The sequence below is a fragment of the Microtus ochrogaster genome, chromosome 24 (assembly GCF_000317375.1).
Source record: "Microtus ochrogaster isolate Prairie Vole_2 chromosome 24, MicOch1.0, whole genome shotgun sequence".
NCBI classification, from domain to species: Eukaryota; Metazoa; Chordata; class Mammalia; order Rodentia; family Cricetidae; genus Microtus; species Microtus ochrogaster.
Genome location: NC_022024.1, coordinates 644,282 through 647,357, shown reverse-complemented (window position 1 = coordinate 647,357; position 3,076 = coordinate 644,282).

The following is a 3,076-nucleotide window of genomic DNA, read 5'->3' as shown; positions in this document are numbered from 1 at the left end:
AGGACAGGACAGGAAGTGGAATTGGAGTCAGAGGGCAGGGCTAACCATAGAGGTTTGGAGGACTGTAGCGAGAGGACAGGAAGTAGGAAGATGGCTGAGAGAGGATCTCAGCCTTTTGGATGGAGGAACAAGGGATCTAGGAAGCAACTGGCGGCTGCTCCAGTTCTCTGAGTTTTCAGGTTCTTACCCCAATATTTGACTCCTGATTTTTTATTGATTAAGATCAATTAAATTAATGCTTCAGTTAGAAAAACAGCATAAGGTTGACAATAAAGAACCTCATAAAGGGGAGCAGAGGCACCTCGTAACCCATGTGGATAGATTAAGGCCTTCCTGGCCCTCTGACATCGCAGCTCTGCTTGAGAGTCCCAACACTTGACATCACATACATATAGAGCAGTAAAAAGACTGAAGCTGAGTCTCTTGACAGCTTGTAGAACACAAGAAGCTGAATCAATGATTTGGTTACAAGTAGGAAAGTGTGAAAATTACTTGGCATTGAAAAAATGAAATACTGACATGGGCTAGACTGTGGATGAACCTTAAATTCATGCTAAATGAAAGTGTTGGTTATAAAAGGCCACACAGTATCCCTGTGCAGAAGATGACCTCAGTAGGCAATCATAGACAGAACATGGATTTCTGGGGGGATGAGGCTAGGAGAAATGAGAGATAACCACTGGAAAATAAAGATTTGAAGGGGAAGGTGGTATGGTGATGTTCCAGAGCTGACTATGTAAGGCAATTACCTTCTATATGAGCAGCATGTATGGCATGGGAATTATATCTCAATAAAGTTTTAGCTCCTACCACATCTGAAGTGTACAGATATTCATGGTCACTTTGTGTTACCAGAGGCTTACAAAGTTCTAAAATTATGCCAAGGCAGACACTTGTGAAAATGCACATTTGACAGCTAAGAACTCAGTAAACAAGTCCAGGGTACAATCAATGTGAAAGATACAGGGGATGGGGGCAGACACAGGTTCACCATGATGATGAGCGACCAGTGGCCTAGGCAGGGACTCTACACCCCTCAGAATGACACACACCAGCACAGCACCCTCTTGAGAAGACTGAAGTCAGTGTCATTCAGAAAGGGTAAGGGACCAACATAAAGGACCTCCACACACTGTGAAGCTCTCCCTGGACAGAGAGGGGCTCAGTGGCAGGGGTACCAGGCCCAGTGCATCACTGCAATGAAGGCTGCCTCCGCAGAGAAACAAGGCAAGTTCTAAGAAGGACCTACAGCAACTGCACAGTGATGAGATTAGCGTGATGAGTGATGAGATTCTCACAGTGATGAGATTCATATGTAATTATGTCCCTTACAAATCATACAAATCTCCTTCCCAACAACCGCTGTCAGAAACCCACTGGAGTGAACATGAAGGCAAACTTTGTACTTTCTATGAGATGTGCATTGTTGCCGATTATTTGTGTACACTATAAATATGTGTCTCTGCTTAAGGCGCCTTCTGATTGGTTTAATAAAGAGCAGGATGGCCAATAGCTCGGCAGGAGAGGATATGCGGGATTTCCAGGGAGAGAGAGGAAGGGAAGGAGAAATCTAGGTGTGCCAATTTGGCCGGCAGACTTGGAGAAAATCAGACACACCATACTGAGAAGAGGTAACTGACCCATGTGACAGAACCCAGACTTAAAACTATGAGTTAATTAAGTTGTAAGAGTTAGTTGGAAGCAAGCCTAAGTTAAAGGCCAAGCTTTCATAGTTCATAATAATCTCTGTGTTGTTGCATGGCCACAGCAGTAGCTGCTGATGCTCTGGATGAAGAGTGGAAGATGGGGAAGTGGAAAGGGAAGGTGTAAGTCTCTTCAAGGTTGCCCGACCTGGTTGTTAAAAGACAAAAGGAGATAGAGAAGGCTATTCCTGGGCTGACAGACACTACTGTTCCTCAGTGGTTTGGGTCTGAAAAAGCCAGCAGGATTAGGAACTTTGCAAGCATTCAGAAAGCCTTTAAAGTTTAAGATTCCCAACCTTCCTAAAGCTGTGACCCTCATACGGCTCCTTGTTGTAATCGGAGCAGCGGGGCTGTGTCCTGCCACCCAGCCGCCCGCACGGCTAGCTTTATACCCGAAATAATTACATGGAAACTGTATTCTTTTAAACATTGCCTGGCCCATTAGTTCCAGCCTCTTATTGGCTAGCTCTTACATATCGATCTAACCCATTTCTAATATCCCTGTAACACCACGAGGTGTCTTACCAGGGAAGATCTTAACCTGCGTCTGTGTCCGGTAAGAGAATCATGGCGACCCCTGACTCAGCTTCTTTCCCCCAGCATTCTGTTCAGTCTACTCCGCCTACCTAATTTTATGTCCTATTAAAGGGCCAAGGCAGTCTCTTCATTTAACCAATGAAATTAACACAAGCCAAAAGACTCTCCCCCATCAGCTTCTCATGTTGTGGTGGCCTCCAAAACCATAAAAAAAATTTTATGCTTCTTCATAACTATAATTTTACTAATGTTATGAGTCAGAATATTAATATCTGTTTTTCCTAATGGTCTTAGGTGACTCCTGTGAAACAGTCATTGGACCTTCAAGGGGGGTTGTAACCCACATACTGAGAATCACTGAAGGTAAGAAGCCCAGGACCAAAGCATCAAAATTTAGTTCTGCCCTACAACGCAGATGCCACCACGCTGCTCTGAACAAACACACTAAGAAAAGTGAGGAGGCTTCACAATATGCTAAACTCTTGGGCAAGAAATGAAGGAAGCCAAAGAAAAACACTAGGAACAGATTGTCAAGACACAGAGACTGTTCTCGCTGAGAGCGTCTACAAGTCTGAGTCCAGACAAAAATAAGAGTCTTTAAGAGTAACAAGCAATCAAACCTTGAAGAAAAAAAACAAAAAAGGGCAGCTATTCAATTAAAACCCAAATGGCACGGCGCCGGTGTCTGATTTAGCGCAGCAGAACACTCAGGACCACCAAGGCTTTATCACCAGCTGGAGCGGGGCTGATACAGAATAGCTCTGAGCAAAGGTCTTTAACACCCTTTCTTTCAGAGAACCGACTGGCTATGGAGGTTGGGCCTGAGGCTGTGGCTG